Raw genomic sequence first — 18,604 nt, 5'->3', positions numbered from 1 at the left:
GCAAAGCCCATCTGTCACCCCTGCTTCAACTCTTCGGGCCTCCTCCCTCCCCAGGCTGAGACCTTGGCTCATGGGCACTGCTCCTCCCGCTCCGGGCTCCTCCCCCGCCGCCTCCAGGCAGCCAGGGCCTGTCCTGGTTCCCAGGCCGCACCTCCCTGCCAAGCTCCAGTCGCACAGTGGGAATTCATGGTTCAGAGTCTGAGCAAACGTGGGTCATGCCTCAGTTTATCTTTCGCGTATTTGTTCTGTGGTTCAGCAGTGATTTTTCTCAGTAGTTTTTCGATAGGAAAGTAAATCGTGTGATGTTCTCATTTCCATTAATCTTCTTGTTCACTTTTTAATAGGGTCTCCCTGCTGCCAGATGTGGACCGACTCAGTGTCCAGGTCTGAGGTCCTTCTCTGCCCCTCACGTCTTCCCAGCCCACAGTGTGAGTGGTAGTTACCAGGGAGCTTTTTGCACAAGCTGAGGTGCTGCTGGCCTGTGGCATGGAGGCCCTGGTGCTCTCCTTCAGGCAAGCACCCTCTCCTCAGCATGCACGCACACCACTGCGCCGTCCGCCCGTCACGTGCCATTCCTCTGGCGCCGAGACGCTTAGAGACCAACACCGCCTTTTACAGACTCTTCTGAGCTGTATCGAGTCCTGTTCTCTGCAGTTTTGACTGGATCCCCAGCTGAACCTCAGTCTCTCATAGTCACAGAGCGACTTTTTGTTTCTTTAAAGTTGACTGAAGTTTTGAGACCAAGCTGAGCAGCCACAGTAGTTTGACTTTAGTCTTCCAAAAGAATTTCAGTTACCTTAGTATTATCTTTAGAATTTTCATCTCCAATTTCATTTTTCATTTCAGAGCTGAATTTTGCAGATCGTACCTGTGTATTGCTGTAGTTAGAAATAAATTTAGTTTCCGACACTGTAGTAATTTTTTAAAGAATCCAGTTGATCACCTCTCTAATTATATCTATGTCAGGAAGGGCTATTCTGGTTAGTTCTGAGTCACTTACCTGACTCTCATTTTCCTGTTATCTTCAGTTATTAAGAGCTCTGAGTATTTGCGTTTGTTTTAGCTCAGTTAAAAATAATCTCATTTACAAGTACACTTGAAAGTTTAAATCTTAAAAACATTAAATAAGAGAAGTAATCTTTAAATTGTCACTTAAATATTTGTTTTCTATTTAGAACGTGTATGTTTACATATATTCATAAAGGTAATAGATTAATATAAAATCAACCATTTTTAAATAAGTGCTTAACTGGTTTTTATCTCAAAATGCTTTCCTGTTAACTGTAGTCATTGGAAGTATCGGGGGAGGGAAGACATCTGTGTGGTGGATGCTGTGAGCGTGGGGGGCCAGGTGGCCGGGGAGGGCAGCCGGCTTGTGTGGGACGCTGGCTGCTTCCCTTGTTCACTGTGGATCCCGCGTGCGGAGGCAGAGGCCAGCCTGCAGTCGGCGCTCTTCGTCCTGCTTGGCGGCCTCTTCCTGCCTGTAAAGGCATTTCCCCTGCTGTGTGAAGAGTGTCTTGATTGCCTCTTGTATGTCTCTTTCTCCCCAGCACTTTTCTTCTAATACTCTTTTGTGATTTAACCAGATCCTTGTGTTCCAGTGAGCTAATGGCACTAACCTCAAGTGAAGAACACGGGCGGTGGGCAGGCTGCCTGCCGTCTGTCTCATCGAAGCAGCACCTCCTGGGAAACACCCATCTCACTCCTTGTTAAACTGTGCACACCCCTAGGGAGAATCCTTTCCTGGAGCATGTGGGGAGGTTTACTAAGTGCTGGGATAGCTCCTTGGATCCTCCTAAGAGAGTAGTCGTGTCCTGTGTCGGAGGGGTGGAGAGGAGGGACTGTCACCCATCGCTGCCTCAGCCTGCATGAAGGAAAGGCAGGAAACACCATTAGAATCTCTGGGCCCAGAACTTGTGAAGGACAGTCGTCTCTCCTGACCTCACACTAATCACAGGATAAGACAGAGGCACCAGCAGGCGGGGCCGCGGGGGCCGTGGGGGCCGAGCGAGCGCAGCCCTCGCCAGCTCCTCCTGCAGGTAGCTACTCTGCCCTCTCGCTGCCTCCCACAGGCAAGGCGGGGAGCGGAGAAGAAGGGGACAGATTCCCCCAGAGGTGGACGAAGGCTCTCCTCCCTCCCCCGGGGAAGCCCCTCTCGGAACCCAGCAGCGCTGGGAGGCACCTCTCTCCTTAAACCCAGTCTCCAGCCAAGGCTGGCTCCAGGCGTGCCAGCAAAAGATGCGAGCAGAGCTCAGCAAAGAGAGAGTTTGTTTTGTCCCATTAATAAAGAAGAGGAGTGACTTCAGCATCCGAATATTAGCTCCTGTTTCTAATGAGATACCCCAGCCAGCCGTTCATCCGCAGTGCGTGTGGAGCTAGACAGGGCCGCAGCAGTGTCTGCTCTGCACACCCAGGGCCGCTCCCTCCCCTGTCTCGTCCCCACTGTCTCCAGGCCTCCCTCTGTGCCGTCGCCCTCCTGGGTGCCAGTGTAGAGAAAGCCTGCCTTAGTACATTCCTCCATCGGTTGGCTGCTTAGTGAGAAACACCTTGGCATAAATTACTCAAGCTGGAGGTAACAGGGAAAACACACGTTAAGTAAAATACTAATTTACAGTTTGGCTTTTACCCTAATAGGTATTTTCAACAGGATATCAGATTGAATTATCTTTTAATTCAGTTTAATGTTGAAGAGAATTTTGGTTGATTAAATAAGAAAACAGTTACCAAAAACACGATGTGAGCTATTCATTTAGAAGCAATTAGATTATTACAAAGTAGGTGTCACCCAAAGGCCTCCGAGTGACAGCCCACCTCTCCCCATTCACTCTGAAGGCCGAGCCTCACAGAACCCTGAGGGCGCCTTGATGAGCATCCCTTTCCCGGCGCTGCTTGTTAGACCCTGTGCCGTCTGCTCTCGCCTCTGGCGTGGCACCCGAGTGGCAGTGCCCACTGGCCTGCCGCACTCCTGACCGCCCTCCACAGGTCTCCCATGCCCTGCGCGCGGGCCAGCCTGCCGCCTTACTGATTCTGCTTTTAACCGAAAGAGCCCAGTTGAGTGAATTCCACCTTTGGAGAGACATCCAACTCAGTGGTCTTTCCTGGTGCTGAACTCAGAGCAGTTGTATCAGTTCCTTGAACTGTTTTTCTTAATTTCATTTAAAAAATACTGTCAGGAAGATTTTAATAAATTTGTATTCCATCTACTTACAGGAGAAGAGCAGTTTTACATTTTCCAAAGGAGGATGACCTGGTCCTCTCTTTTCAAATTGCACTTTCACTGTTCCCCTTCCCTTTTCTCCCGCTGTTCTTCCTTTTTCATGAGCAGCTCACTGCATCGCTGTCAGGGAGGTGAGACTGTGCAGCGCTTTGGACAGTTGGCTGCAGAGCGTATGCCAAGCATTTTCAGTGAGGCTCAGTGTTGGCTCTGATGCTATTCAATGTGAAATGTATTACCCTTGAGATGACCTATGGCCTACATACTTTGGTCATTGCATGTATTATCTATTAAAGTATTTATTTTATTATGTCTTAAACTGATAGCTGTTTGGCACCAGGGTAAATTAATGTGCTGTTGTGCAGAAGGCCATTGTTTGAACTTATTTTGGACATTCCTAGAGGTTGATCACAGCAGAACAGGGAAGCGCAGAGCTGACTTCTTGGCGACTTCAGCAGCTGTGAGCCCACGGCCAGTCCCCCGCCCTCCCTGGATGAAGGGTCATTTCATCCACACACGGATCAGATAAGGATGATGTCTTTGAAAATACAGTCTCAGTGCTATTATCAGATCTGGAAAAAAAATGTAACAATCCATTAATTTTATCAAATATCCAGTTGCATAGGAAAGAACCTTTTGTATTCTATTACAGGTTAATCACTAGAGGGATGGTGCCTGTAAGCTTAGATTGTACGTGGCTCACCTCTGAGAATTTTGCCTCCCAGGTCATGAGCATCAAGCTAATAAAATGCTTTGGTGTAGCTCACAGGAAGCCTCCTGACCAGGCCCCTGCGGATGGCTGCAGGGGAGGAGGAATTCACACAGGCCCTCTGGAGGCTGGCAGGGACGGGGAAGTGTTTGGCTGTACTCCTTCCCCTTTCAGTGCAGAAGGAGCCTGAATCCTGACTCAGGCAACAAGGTTCTCTGGGGCATGAGCTCACCATCCTCTCGGTTTGCCAGCTTTCCGAATGAAGCCACGTTCCTTGTCCTGACAGCTCACCTCTCGATTACTGGCCTGTTTTGCAGCAAGCAGTCTGAGCTTAGACTCGGGAACACAGTCAGCGTCCATTCTCATAAAAGTTCTTCAGACAGTGCGGTCAGATCAGGGCTTCTGTCAAGGTCTGTGTGTCGCTTCTACTCATCATCTCTGAAGTAACTTTTCCCATCTCTAGGTTCCTTTCGATCCTAAAGGAAGTCAGTCCTGAATATTCATTGGAAGGACTGATGCTGTTAAGCTGAAACTCTTAATACTTCGGCCACCTGATTCAAAGAACTGACTCACTGGAAAACACCCCGATGCTGGGAAAGATTGCAGGCAGGAAGGAAAGGGGGTGACCGAGGTTGAGTTGGTTGGATGGCATCACCAGCTCGATGGATGTGCGTTTGAGCAAGCTCTGTGAGTTAGTGATGGACAGGGAAGCCTGGCGTGCTGCAGTCCACGGGGTCACACAGAGTCGGACGTGACTGAGCGAGTGAACTGACTGACGGCCTTCCCTTCAGCTTGCTTGTTGAGTGACTCGTGGCTCTGGGCGAGCCATGGCTCTGCGAGCGAGCCGTGGCTCTGCGGATGCTCTCATTTTCTGGAGCTTCCATATGGCTTCCTCCTTGTGCAAGCGGCATGTTTCTCTGCTCCTTGTGTTTCCAAACTTACGATTAACGAAGTTTTATCAGTTTCAGGCTTGATTTTTGGATTTTGTCACCAGAGTCGATAATGTTTGATTGTCTCCCTGTTTGTGATGTTAAGATTGAAAACTGGATTCAAGTGTTATCAGCTCGCTCCACCCTTTAAAACGGTCAGACTTTTCATCTAATAGTTTTAGCACCATTGGTAATTGTTGCCATGAACCTTTTTTTCCTAGTTGTTCAGTCACTGAGTTGTGTCCGACTCTTTGCGACCCCGTGGACTGCGGCACACCAGGCTTCACTGTCTTTCACCATCTCCTGGAGTTTGCTCAAGCTCATGTCCATTGAGTTGGTGATGCCATCCAGCCATCTCATCCTCTGTCATCCCCTTCTCCTGCCTGCAGTCTTTCCCAGTATCAGGGTCTTTTCCAGTGAGTCATCTCTTCTCGTCAGGTGGCCAAAGTATTGGCCTTATTTCCTTGGAGATTGCAAACTAATGATTGGTAGCTGGAGCATGAAATTAAAAAATAAGAAATTTCATCAACGATTCAGTTACTCTGAAGTCCAGTTCATACAGGAAAGGCAGGGTAAACCTTGATTTCACTCTCTAATTCATTTTCAGAATAAGTTGGTTCCCTCACCATTCTTTTTAAAGGTAATGAAGATGTTTTCTAATTATCATGGCTTGAGCATATTTTTCTAACTCCGCTTGAGCGTATTTAAGTGAGTTTCATTTCATCATCGTAGTGCTGCTGTTTTAGTAATCAAACTGTCCCCTTTCTGGCTGGGAGTCTGCACAGGGGCTTGGGGCCCTGCCTGGTTTCTGTGTCCAGGCCACACCCACTGCGTGCCCTCTCTTCCCTGATGTGCAGCCGGCCGGCCGTCGGGAATGAAATAACAGGAAATGCGGGAAAACTTCCCTCTGTCAAACTTGTCCTACTCTCTCTACGTGTGCGTCGCCCTCCCTGGAACCCCCCTTGCCTTTTGCGACCCCTTTCGCTCCCGTCAATCCGCACCTGGAAGTCCTGCATGACTGGACGAGCACTGCGTCCCTTTGCTTTCTTAAGTCCCGGCAGTGCCATCGCTTCTGCTCAGTCGCATCAGCTGGCCCATTCCTTAACCACAGGTTCCTGCCTGTCAGGTCCTGCCAGGCTGTGTCCCCTCTGGTGTTGGGGAAACCGCGTGGACGTCTCATAATTGTGCCTGCGGAACTTCTGTTCCTGGGTCTTGTGAACAGTGTCGGAGGTTCTTTCACTCACTTCGCCTGATTCTGTCCAGTCGTGACCAAGAGTCGTTTTCTAAAGCGTGTGTGCGCCGTGGGAGGTGGCGGGGGCCCTCATGCACATTCTGCCCTTTGGGCACTCCTTTATGCTCCCAGCTGCTCGTCGCCTCCTGTGACCTTGGCTGCTGTGAGCTCAGTGCACACTCTGAACTTCCAGGTGTCTGTCTGCAGATGGCTCTGGGGGAGGAGTTTGAAAGGGCGCCAAAGGGTCTGCCCCGGGTCTGCTCTCCAGCTCAGCGCACGACCTGGAGGCTGGCGGGGGCCGTGGCCCAGGGTGCTGAGCCGACAGCGGCCCCTCCGTTTGTCCACAAGCCCAGCCCACAAGCAGGCGGGCACCCCCACGCGTCCACGGGGCGGACACCGCGGCTCAGCCCAGGAGCACTGGCCTGTCATTGAGCACCTGGCCTGGCTGTTGCAGCCACGCTGCCTCCACTCAGACTCCTCCTCAGAGCCAAAGACGTGTGCCTGTCCTCCTGGCGCTGCTCGGCGCGGGTACGGGTTTCCTTGGAGCACTGTGCTGCCCCTGTACTTGGGGGCACGGGGGCATGAGTAGCATGGTAAGAAGACAACTCCAAATTGTTGCTTTAACCTGAAAATGGTGGCCAGTGCTCACTTTCCCAGTTGTTTAAAACATGCACCACGATAGAAAGGTGAGGTTCAGATGATTCCAGCTGTTGTATTTTGACTGTTTAACAAATTAGGTCACCATCAAAGTGTTTTAATAAATTAGTGGTTAACAGACTCTGAAGGACTGAAGTCACAGTAGTGAAACTGAGGACAGACCGTGGCTAAAGGAAACCCAGGAAGCTTCTGGTGCACGGGTGGGTGGGTGGGTGGGTTGGGTGTGTGTGCGCGCGCGTGCATGGTCTCCTCTCTTTACTGACAGTCGTTGATGACATGATGTCGTTGTTACCTCTCCCACAGGACTAGTGAGCCTTGTCAGCACACCACTTCCACCTCCCAAGACAGCCTTACCTCCAACCGTGGTGCAGACGTTTTGATTTCAAAGGGAGCAAGAGAAATTAGGGAACAGCCATGGGTAGACAGGTCTGAAGACGCGGAGCGGAAAGGGTAGAAAGACATTAAGGACAGAACTTTCTTCACCCTCCGTACTCACTCCCGCTGCCTGTGTTCCCTCGCCTGCCGTCCTGCAGTTTCTGCTGTGAACTTCCCGTTTCCCTTTGGTTTCTGGAGTGGGGTGGGTCAGTCAGGGCCTCCAGTTGCTGCCTTCTAGGCAGAGCTGCTCTCCTCTGTGCAGGAACAGCGGTGACTGTTTCTGGAGGGTTTGCTGTGAACCCCAGAGTGTGCCGTGTCATTTAAGTTGTCATCTGTGCGCCTTCCCCACCGCGGGCTGGGGGAGAAGAGCCCCGAGCCTCTGCTAGCTTGGCTTCAAGGCTTCCCACGCTCAGGTCTCTCGCAGGGCGTGCTCAGGGACGCCTCTTCACCCTCGCTTGGCATTTCCAGCCCTTCCTCCTCCGCAGGACTGGCCTTTGCAGCCTGGCCCGGAGTCTCGTGCACCTGGGGAGTGTTGTTACCTGCGTGTACTGCACGCTTGGAAACTGCCAAGTTCGCTGGTTCCAGCAGAGCGCGCACGCCTGCTGGGTTTTGTGAGAACACCAAACCACAGAGTGGTCTGTGGATGTCTCACCTCTGACCTGTCACAGCTGGGCCAGAAATGCAAGCTCTCTGTGTCTCTCCCAACTCCAGCTGACCTTTTGTGACTGTCTTCTCTTAATAATGAGCCAAGAAAGCCAGCCCCTGACTATTCTGAGTATAGCTTAACAGTTAGCCATTTTGATGGCTCTTTATTCTTCACATGCAGGTGGAAAACTTATGAGTGTGTGTTTTAAAGCAGCATCTCGAGAATTTCCTGGGAGCCCACGATAGAACGGAGACTTCCAGGCCAGCCTCCCTCCCTAAAGCCGAGGGTGCGTGGCTGGCAGAAGCAGGGCTGCTGTGTGTCTCAGCTCCTCAGCGAGCCGGCGCCCCGGCAGCCGCCTGTCTCCGCCACTCAGGTGGGGCGCGGGACAGCTTGCCCCGCAGTCAGCTGGGGATCAGGCGCTGGGGACAGGGCGGGTGCCCTCCACAGGAGCCAGTGGGAGAGACTGAATGAAGCCTTCACGTTGTGCGGGAAGGCACTTGAGTAAGAGTTTTCTTTTGGATCATTCTACTTCAGTTTTCTGTCAATATCTCATACTAATAATGGAAGCGTTTGAGTGACAACCGAAGTCTATTCACAAGCATGATCCATTTGAAAACGCAGTTTCCAGCTTTGCCGTTGATTTCATCGCCGATTGCAAACGGTGTGACAGCCTGTGGTGACAGCAGCAGGGCCTGAGACGTACATGGAGTGCGTGTCACTCTGAGCAGGTTTGTGTATTGAAGGAGAGGTGATGGTAGGCTTTATGAAACCACAAAGACAGTTTCAGGGACTTCAGATGTGATGGAAATGAAAGGTACACGCCTTTTTACATTGCATGGTTGGGTTGTATTAGTGAGAAGAGAAATCTGTGTATATTTTCAGACTTTTTTCTCTTTTTCCCTTTGTGCTGTGGCTTTTTCATCTTATGCTAAGGAAAACAGGTGCAGAAATCCATTTTTCTTTAAACTAGAGCAGATGCTCCTTTGGGCACATTCATGGGCCCATATCCACCGAGACGGCACGTAGACTGCCCCGACATGGCTGTTTGGGATGCAGGGTCGCTCTGCTCTCCCCGGGAGAAGGCTGGCAGAGGCAGCGGTGTGCTTGGCAGTGGCCTGCTCCCTCCCAGGACGTCCCCGAGGGGAGCGTCTCTGCGCCAGCAGACAGCGTCTCCACTGCAGCTCTGTCTGAAGTAACCGGAAGCTGGAGACCAGTCAGTGCCCACAGCGTGCAATGGGCACGTGAGCATGATGTGCTCGTCCAGGCAGGGAGACCTGTCCCACCCGAGGCCAGGCCATGACGTTGAAGAGAGCCTGGAGGGCGGCGCCCTGCTGTGCGTTCCCTCCTCTGCTGGGGAGCGCGGGCAGCAGGGCGACCTCCCAGTCCTGAGCCCACAGGGACGAGGTGCAAGAGTGCCTGCGGGGAGCAGGCTGCCGCCTCTCCGTCAGGATGCTGGTACATGTGTGTGTGGGAAACACAGGATTTGTGTGCTTTCCTCGACGCGAGTTCTGCTTAATTGGAGAAAAGGGGACAACTCCGACTTGCAGACGTAGGAACCTTGCCAGCAGAACGGCACAGTCAGCAATCATCGGCGCTGTTTCCAGGCTCACTTGCCACGTGGAGCTTGGCACTCTCTCAGCTCTGATAGCTGCAAGGTCAAGGTCTCCACTGCAACCGGCCAGGCCTGCAGCCCCTCCTCACAATTACACTTCTCCATACGCCGACTCCAGAGATCCCTTCTGATACAAATGAAGACGAAGCTCTAGGTCAGTTCCTGGCTTTCATGTTTTTCCTGCCTCTGATTTTATTACAACTCCTCTGTCTTCGATTCCAAGGCCTTTTCTTTGGTTTAATAGCAGAAACGTGGCCTAGTTGTCCCTTACTTCTTACACTGTGGGTGGAACCCAGTCCTGAGAGTGGGCACTGTGTGCTCTGCTCACCATGCCAGCTCCAGCACTGGGGGCAGAGCTGCTGAGGGCCAGGCCGCCTGCAGTGGCCGCACATGTGCGTCCTCGGCCGTGGCGGTGGCGTAGACGGCGGGGCTGCCGTCCTGACCCAGGCTTGTCAGGCTCCAGAGCTGTGGTCTGCTGTCTGGCTTCCCTCACAAGCATTTGTTAGTTTGATTTCCTCTGAGGTCATTCTTGCTGAGGGCTGGGGCGGGGCTCCTGGAGACTGTGAACCTGAAGATTCTGCAGACCTTTATGAAGTAAGTCTATAACTGTGGCACCTCACAGTGAAGCAAAGCGCGTCTGTGTGCAGAGCGTTAGCTCCACTGTCTTGTCACCTTTATATTTTTAACTTTTAATTGGAGGATAATTACTTTATAATGTTGTGTTGGTTTCTGCCATGCAACAACGTGAATCAGCCACAAATATACACGTGTCCCTCCCCACTTGCGCCTCCCTCCCACCCCAGTCCCACTTGCCCCTCTAGGTTGTCATGGAGCACCGAGCCGAGCTCCGTGGGTCACACAGCAGCTCCCCACTGGCTGTTTCACACGGGGCCGTGTATAGTGTCAGCGCTGCTCTCGGTCCGTCCCACCCTGCCCTTCGCCCGCTGTGTCCACAGTCTGTCCCCCACGTCCGCGTCTCTGTTCCTGCCCTGCAAATAGACCCATCAGCGCCATTCTTCTAGATTCCGTATCGATGATTGATGAGCAGTGTCTGTCTGTGCTTCACCCCACTCTGTGTGACAGGCTCTGGGTTCATGCACCTCAGTCCACCTGGCTCCGTCATGTCCCTTTTCTAGGTGAGGTTGCCTTCTGATGGAAACATGGTTTTCCTGCCAAAAGAAGAAATTGAAACAAATAGAATTGATTTATGTCACTGTTATATTAATTATATTTTTATACCTTTAAGTCTAAAATTCAGTATCAGTTTTGAATGTTGAAACTGATATTTCATCCTAAATGTATCGTGTTCTGTACTATTTTAGGTTAGAATAAGTTCACAGACTATATTGCACATCAGATTCTGACTTTCAAATCGGAGAGAATGTGACTCCCTTGCCTGTATTGGAATCTTCAAAGGTACAGTTTGTCTCTGAAGTTTATGAAAGCTAAACTCTTATGAATATAAATCCTCTTTAGTTCAGTTCAGGCGCTCAGTCGTGTCCGACTCTTTGCAACCCCATGATTCACAGCACGCCAGGCCTCTCTGTCCATCGAGTCGGTAATGCCATCCAGCCATCTCATTCTCTGTCATCCCCTTCTCCTCCTGCCCCCAATCCCTCCCAGCATCAGAGTCTTTTCCAATGAGTCAACTCTTTGCATGAGGTGGCCAAAGTACTGGAGTTTCAGCTTTAGCATCATTTCTTCCAAAGAAATCCCAGGGCTGATCTCCTGTAGAATGGACTGGTTGGATCTCCTTGCAGCCCAAGGGACTCTCAAGAGTCTTCTCCAACCCCACAGTTCAAAAGCATCAATTCTTCCGTGCTCAGCTTTCTTCACAGTCCAACTCTCACATCCATACATGACCACTGGAAAAACCATAGCCTTGACTAGACGGACCTTTGTTGGCAAAGTAATGTCTCTGCTTTTTAATGTGCTATCTAGGTTGGTCATAAATTTTCTTCCAAGCGGTAAGCATCTTTTAATTTCATGGCTGCAATCACCATCTGCAGTGATTTTGGAGCCCCCAGAAATAAAGTCAGCCACTGTTTCCGCTGTTTCCCCATCTATTTGCCATGAAGTGATGGGACCAGATGCCATGATCTTAGTTTTCTGAATGTTGAGCTTTAAGCCAATTTTTTCACTCTTCACTTTGACTTTCATCAAGAGGCTTTTTAGTTCCTCTTCCCTTTCTGCCAAAAGGGTGGTGTCATCTGCATATCTGAGGTGACTGATATTTCTCCCGGCAATCTTGATTCCAGCTTGTGTTTCTTCCAGCCCAGCGTTTCTCATGATGTACTCTGCATCTAAGTTAAATAAGCAGGGTGACAGTATAAAGCCTTGATGTACTCCTTTTCCTATTTGGAACCAGTCTTTTGTTCCATGTCCAGTTCTAACTGTTGCTTCCTGACCTGCATATAGGTTTCTCAAGAAGCAGGTCAGGTGGTCTAGTATTCCCATCTCTTTCAGAATTTTCCACAGTTTATTGTGATCCATGCAGTCAAAGGCTTTGGCATAGTCAATAAAGCAGAAATAGATATTTTTCTGGAACTCCCTTACTTTTTCGATTATCCAGCGGATGTTGGCAATTTGATCTCTGGTTCCTCTGCCTTTTCTAAAACCAGCTTGAACATCTGGAAGGTTACGGTTCACGTATAAATCCTCTTAGAAATGGAAAAAATAAGCCATGAAATAAATTTACTGTTATTTTCATGGATGGTGATATTTTATTTTCCGTTTTCATAGGACAGAATTTTCCTTAAAAACTAGTAGATATGTTCAGTCCAGTTGCTCAGTTGTGTCCAACTCTTTGCAAGCCCATGAACTGCAGCACACCAGGCCTCCCTGTCCATCAGCAATTCCCGGAGTTTACTCAAACTCATGTCCATTGAATCGGTGATGCCATCCAACCATCTCGTCCTCTGTTGTCCCAGTCTCCTGCCTTCAGTCTTTCCCAGCATCAGGGTCTTTTCAAATGAGTCAGCTCTTCACATCAGGTGGCGAAAGTATTGGAGTTTCAGCTTCAACATCATTCCTTCCAATGAACATTAGGACTGATTTCCTTTAGGATGTACTGGTTGGACCTCCTTGCTGTCCAAGGGACTCTCAAGAGTCTTCTCCAAAACCACAGTTCAAAGGCATCAATTCTTCAGCGCTCAGCTTTCTTTATAGTCCAACTCTCACGTCCATACATGACTACTGGAAAAACCATAGCCTTGACTAGACGGACCTTTGTTGGCAAAGTAATGTCTCTGCTTTTGAATATGCTGTCTAGGTTGGTCATAACTTTCCTTCCAAGGAGCAAGAGTTTTATTTCATGGCTGCAGTCACCATCTACAGTGATTTTGGAGCCCCCCAAAATAAAGTCTGACACTGTTTCCACTGTTTCTCCATCTATTTGCCATGAAGTGATGGGCGCGGATCCCATGATCTTAGTTTTCTGAATGTTGAGCTTTAAGCCAACTTTTTCACTCTCCTCTTTCACTTTCATCAAGAGACTTTTTAGTTCCTCTTCACTTTCTGCCATAAGGGTGGTGTCATCTGCATATCTGAGGTTATTGATATTTCTCCCGGCAGTCTTGATTCCAGCCTGTGCTTCCTCCAGTCCAGCGTTTCTCATGATGTACTCTGCATATAAGTTAAATAAGCAGGGTGACAATATACAGCCTTGACGTACTCCTCTACCTATTTGGAACCAGTCTGTTGTTCCATGTCCAGTTCTAACTGTTGCTTCCTGACCTGCATACAAATTTCTCAAAAGGCAGATCAGGTAGTCTGGTATTCCCATCTCTTTCAGAATTTTCCAGAGTTTATTGTGATCCACACAGTCAAAGGCTTTGGCATAGTCAATAAAGCAGAAATAGATATTTTTCTGGAATTCTCTTGCTTTTTCCAAGATCCAGCGGATGTTGGCAGTTTGATCTCTGGTTCCTCTGCCTTTTCTAAAACCAGCTTGAACATCTTGAACATGAAAGTTCACAGTTCACATATTGTTGAAGCCTGGCTTGGAGAATTTTGAGCATTACTTTGCTAGCGTGTGAGATGAGTGTAATTGTGTGGTAGTTTGAGCATTCTTTGGCATTGCCTTTCTTAGGGATTGGAATGAAAAGTGGCCTTTTCCAGTCCTGTGGCCACTGCTGAGTTTTCCAAATTTGCTTGCATACTGAATGTGTATAGCACTTTCACAGCATCATCTCTCAGGATTTGAAATAGCTCCACTGGAATCCCATCACCTCCACTAGCTTTGTTCATAGTGATGCTTTCTAAGGCCCACTTGACTTCACATTCCAGGATGTCTGGCTCTAGATGAGTGATCACACCATCGTGATTATCTGGGTCGTGAAGATCTTTTTTGTACAGTTCTTCTGTGTATTCTTGCCACCTCTTCTTAATATCTTCTGCTTCTGTTAGGTCCATACCATTTCTGTCCTTTATCGAGCCCATCTTTGCATGAAATGTTCCCTTGGTATCTCTGATTTTCTTGAGGAGATCTCTTGGCTTTCCCATTCTGTTTTCCTCTATTTCTTTGCATTGATCGCTGAAGAAAGCTTTCTTATCTCTCCTTACTATTCTTTGGAACTCTGCATTCAGATGGGTATATCTTTCCTTTTCTCCTTTGCTTTTCACTTCTCTTGTTTTCACAGCTATTTGTAAGGCCTTCTCAGACAGCCATTTTGCTTTTTTGCATTTCTTTTTCTTGGTAATGGTCTTGCTCCCTGTCTCCTGTGCAATGTCACAAACCTCCATCCATAGTTCGTCAGGCACCCTGTCTATCAGATCTAGGCCCTTAAATCTGTTTCTCCCTTCCACTGTATAATCTTGAGGGATTGATTTAGGTCATGCCTCAGTGGTCTAGCGGTTTTCCCCACTTTCTTCAGTTTGAGTCTGAATTTGGCAAAAAGGAGCCCATGATCTGACATACACTAATTAAATCCAAAAAAAAAAAAAAAAGGTTCTGAGAAAGAAGAAGGGGCTGTAGAGACCTGCTTATTCATTCACATGCTGCATTCGAGATGCGCTGCTTTGACCCCAAGCATCCCTGTATAAATCCCGGATATGTCGAGAAAGAGTGAGTTACACATAAAGGCCTGGACATGAAACTGCTCTCTGCTCCAGCACAAGTGATTCTGCTGCCGAAGTTTCGAGCTGTTCCAACTGACAGTCGGTGCCGTTTGTAGTTGCTGTTAATAGGCGGTGATTTCAATAATGTGTCTTCACACTGTAATTGAATAGATGATTTACTTGAAAAGAAATGCCCCAAAGTTCTTTCATGTAATGTTTCAGTTTGACCCAAAAAAAAAAGTACATTGTGGGATATTTATAGTATTTTTCAATCTATTTTTATCTGTAGACTAGGACTGGTAACTGATTTAGGCACAAGGGTTAAAAACAGGAAATGTGGTTTATAAAGTAGGCAGTCTCTCCAGAGTTTCCAGAGTCAGACTTTTATTACTGACTGAGTGCAGTGTTTCAGAACAACAAGAGGCAGGGTGCCTGAGACCAGTGTGTGTGTGGAGGGTTTAACAGGAAATGCCTTGGAGGAAAGCTGGGTGTGTGTGTGCAGGGGCCACCCGTGTCTTCAGTACATGCAGTGTCTCTCTGTCCACCTCTTTCTCAGACACTCTATTCTGTCAGCCTGAGTATAAGTCTTGTATAACAAAGTGAATTTCCTTTGACCTTTGCATTTTGCTTGAATTTTTCTTAGAGTGTTTTGATGGAAAGTTTTGTCATCATCATAGTTGAGAAGTGTATATTATGGTTTTTATTAATTATAGTAAGTAGAGAATCCAAGTTAAGAAAGTGAAAAAGGCATGAGGAAGTGGGGGTTTAATTTTGAGTAGCCTTTTCAATTTCAAGTTGGCAGAATGGATCAAAACCTTTGACTCAGCAATTTCACTTCTGGAAGGTATCTGAGTAAATTATTCTAGGAGAACGTAAGGACCGGTAGCCTCGTGGTGGTGTTTATGGTGGTGTATACCGAAAGGTAGCGTGACTGCCAAGTAGTTATGAGTAAGGAGAAGTAAAGAAACAACTTAGAATAAATAGAATAAGTTAATTACGGGACATCCACGCTAAAGAACCCTCATCCAGCCAGTGAAGATACGATCAGTGTGTGCACACCAGCACAGAAGAGTGCGTGGACATCAGGGAAAGAAGCAAGCAAGAGTCACTTTTTAGGAAAAAAAAAATTATATTCATAGGAGAAGATCCAGAAGGCACAGCATGCTCCGGAGAAAGATAAAGGGGAAGCCCCCTGGACTTTTATTCGTTAGTAGGAAACCTTACAGTTCTGTGTCTTCTTAGTGTGCATTTAATATTTTCAAAACAAGCATATAGGCTTGATCAATCCAGAGTTTTCACTATTCTGGTCTTTAATGTGGGTACACTCTAGAGAGGTCTGCCTAGCCATTTGTCCACATGATCATAGGAAGACTCAAGTCTGCCTGTATAACACTTTTTAATTGAATAGACAATTTCCCATTTGTCCAAATTATTATAGCAAAACTCGAGTCTGCCTGTATAACACTTTTTAATTAAAAACAGTCTCCCGTATTTCGAGGAAAACCCGAAGCTTCAGTCACCGCGTGCCCCGGGCCCCCGCGCTTCAGCCTGTCGCTGGGTGTCGTTCCTGGGGGAGGCGCAGAGGGGCTCTGCTTCCTCTCCGCCTGGCAGGGCCCATCTCTCCACAGACAGTGCTGACGGGTCTCGTCGGGCAGAGGCGCTCCGCTTGGCTGCTGCGAGCGGTCTGCTCCTGGCGCCTGCTTTCCTGAGGGCTGCTTCCGACCCCGCCACGGCGCCCTCCTGTGTGCCCAGTGGCCGTGTGCTCAGGGGTGTGAGGGGGCTTTGTTTTTTGTGAGTTTGTTCCTGAGGCCACTCCTGTGTCCCCAGCACATGGAACAGAGTCTGGCAGGCAATAGTAACAGGCATTCAGTAAAAATCCTGGTAGTTATTCCAGAATGGTGTCCTCCCTATCTGATTGAAACAGGAAACCAATAAATACAGCTAGAAGAGAGACTTCTTTTCCACTTTGATGTATGAAAAACAAGACCTTCACTGTTGGCAAACATGTTCTGAGATCCAGGCCCCCACATGAGAAGCCCACTCTGCCGGGGGCGCGGGGACTCTTGCCCAGAAGAGCTGGGCTCTGCCTTCTCCGTGGGGAATTCCCACTGGGCCGCTGGGCGCGCGGCTCGGTGACAGTCTGGGCTGGTGCTGTGTGGGTGGGGACACTTCTCTCGTCAGATACCGTGACATACTCTGATTCCACATTCAGAGTTGAGGAGGCAAGATTGTAAATACTTAGAAGCTGTTGTCATTCTGTATCTGAAGAACATGGAAAGTTGTGGGCGTTCTTCTAAGAGGAACCTTCTCACAAACAACACCGACTGCCGCATCACAACAGAGCGGCGCTTGCTCTGCCCTTCCTGTGCGTGCCCGCCAGCTCGAGGCCCGTGAGGCTGGCGTTCGTGACCCGCTGCTGCTGGGCCGACCCGAGAGCCAGCACCTGTCCTGAGTGTTCACTGCTCTGGGAAGCGGGCGTCTTCTAAGTACCTGGCATTGTGAGCATTGAGGCCGTGTTAATGATCTGCTCTTTGGAGCAGGCCGTTTGCTCAGGGATACAGCTAGAAAAATCAGACTGAAAACAGATGTATTTAGCCTCAGCAATATTGTATTCTGCTATACTTTCTTTATTCAAATTGTATTTTTCAAATGGATCCTGAAAACTTATTTCAGAAGGCTGTCTTTGTTTTCTTAAATCCCTTGAAAGGGGAGAGACTTCCCTTAGCAGATATCCCCTTCACACAGACACCCAGTGTTGACCCTCTTTGTGGCTACTACAGAATCCTGCCTGTACTTTTCCTCTCACCTGTTTGCTCACTCACGCATTGACTTTTCAGCTTACGAGGGCTCAGCCCTAGGAGCGTCGTCGTGCGTGAGCGTATGCTGCCGTTGCCCTTTTTGTTTCTTATGCGTAAACATTCTTGAGCTGCTGCCCAGCCGGTGTGGTGGGTCTGCGGCTCCAGAGGTGCGGTGAAGGGGACAAGCCCCGTGCCCACGGAGCTGACAGTCCGGCCGGGCGACAGTGTTAGCTGGACCTGGGCCGGGGTGCCTGGGGGGCCTGCATGCTGGCGTGGCCGCGCTGGGGAGAGCTCCCCACCCTGCTGTCCTCTGAGAGATGGCCCTGTGTGGAGTGGGCAGCATCTCTGCTGCAGCCCCAGGCAGCCCACCAGTCAGGGCCATGCAGGAGCTCCGGGGAGGCTGAGCACGGCCACCAGGGAGGCCTGAGGTCAGGGCTGGCTGCAGCCCGCAGGTCGGACTTCTGGGTTCACTCAGCCCAATGCCCCGATGTCACCGGGGAGCCAGGCGCCCCTTCCCTGGGGCAAGCGACACGCACCATCCTTCCCAAACCCGTGCAGAGTGTGACCAGAGTCCCAGCAGGCTCACAGCCTCCCAAGGACTCCGTGTGTGTGTGCAATTGCGTGTGTGTGTGTGGTCGCTGTGGCGGGCCCAGGAACTGTGTTTACCTCTGGAGGTGCAGAAGCCAGCCCTCCACATGGTTCGGTGTAAAGACTCAAGTCTAGAGCCCAGTGGTCGCGTTGACCAGAGCACAGCGCTGGGGCCCGCAAGCCCCTGCCTGGCCTGGGGGGGCCTCCTCTCGGGGAGACAGCTCTGCTGGTCCTCGCACTAGCCGCACGCTCCACCTTTCACCTTCGCTCGGACGGCTCTTTCCTCCCAGACAGGACCCACTACCCTGCAGCTGTCCTTGTTCTCAGGAAGAGCCAACTTACTTCTGGATTGTATTTAATTATGTTTCAATCTGTTTTCTCAGTTATTCCATCAACAAAACAGAACCAAAGAAATATTTATGAGATTGGCCCCTCACAAACTGAGCATACCCATCCATGGCCCGGAGCTCAGCAGCCTGGTGCAGCGGTGTGTGCAGAGCCGGCATGCGCTGGGCCCTCACGAGCTGTGGTCCCGCCCTCCAGCTAATCAGCAGCCCGGGCAGGTTGTGGGGAACGCAACTTTGCGACACAGTATGATTTTCTGGTTCATGCAGAAGAAATTCTCAATTTGTGCTGTTAACTCGCAAAGGCATCCTGAAACACTATTCTCCTCCAAGTGAAAGTAATTATTTTGGAGTTACTAGAGCAGTATTTTGTTTTTACACTTTTTCTTGCAAAATACAACTGGGGCTATTAGGAATCCTGTGAGCACCAGGGCCTCCTCACT

General features: G+C 49.4%; 1 protein-coding gene across 3 annotated transcripts in view; it reads left to right on the top strand.

The window, feature by feature from the left end:
- Positions 1 to 18,604, top strand: part of EXOC2 (exocyst complex component 2) — a 122,627-nt gene that overhangs the window by 94,049 nt on the left and 9,974 nt on the right. The gene's annotated exons all lie outside the window — the stretch shown is intronic.

Source organism: Capra hircus, chromosome 23, assembly GCF_001704415.2.
Source record: "Capra hircus breed San Clemente chromosome 23, ASM170441v1, whole genome shotgun sequence".
Classification (NCBI taxonomy): domain Eukaryota; kingdom Metazoa; phylum Chordata; class Mammalia; order Artiodactyla; family Bovidae; genus Capra; species Capra hircus.
The sequence above is the reverse complement of the archived record's forward strand: the minus strand, read 5'-3'. Positions and strand labels throughout refer to the sequence as shown.